Genomic DNA, 823 nt, shown 5'->3' on the forward strand with positions numbered 1-823 from the left:
TTCTGCTCCTCACATCTGTAGAACACCTGTGAACAGCTCAGTGGAACGTTGACATTTTATCTATAAAACAAGAAGTAAAACAAAGTGACAAAGTTTCCACTGTCAGTTCAGCCTCATGTCGTCCATTACTGTGTGCTGTGATTGCGCCACCTGCAGGTCAGACATGGAATAAACATCCAGGAGTTGAAGAAAGTATTTCATTGTGAAATGAAGAAGTTTTCACCGGACTGGAGGAAGAAAAGAGTTTATTGCGAGCTTTGTACTTTTTAACTGATGGAAGTGTCCTTAGTTGTTGATGTTGTTGATTGAGTTGTGATTGTTGTACTTCTAATCGGTTGAAGTGTACTTGTTGTTCGTGCAGTTGTGGTTTTTGTCACATGAGATACCATGTGAGGACTGTCACCAACACAAGCGTGAGCGTTGGCGCTGTGTTAGCTCCGTTAGCAATGCGAGCGTTAGCATTAGCACTGTGAGCGTCGATAGATCGCAGCGCTGGGAGCGATACGGATCAGACGCCGCCTGGTCGTTTCATCGCCGTGGAGACGGCGGCCTGCTAATTAGCAGAGAAGAGAGAGCGAGCGAGCCGACGGTTGTGCTGCCTGGCTCAGAGGCAGCTGCAGTTGGTGTGTGAAGCTCAGTGACCGGAGGAGACGTTGTTCTCACTGCAAAGTGGATCTGCGGGGCAGAGCGAGCCCCGCTTTGATTGTGTTTCAGCTTCTTTACTGAGAAATCTGGGTCACTTCCTCCTCTGTTCTCATCACGTCTGAGCTCACAGCGCAGACTGCAGAAACATGTTCTCCAGCATGTTCTACAATCATTCTGC

Source organism: Salarias fasciatus, chromosome 10 (assembly GCF_902148845.1).
Source record: "Salarias fasciatus chromosome 10, fSalaFa1.1, whole genome shotgun sequence".
Lineage (NCBI taxonomy): Eukaryota > Metazoa > Chordata > Actinopteri > Blenniiformes > Blenniidae > Salarias > Salarias fasciatus.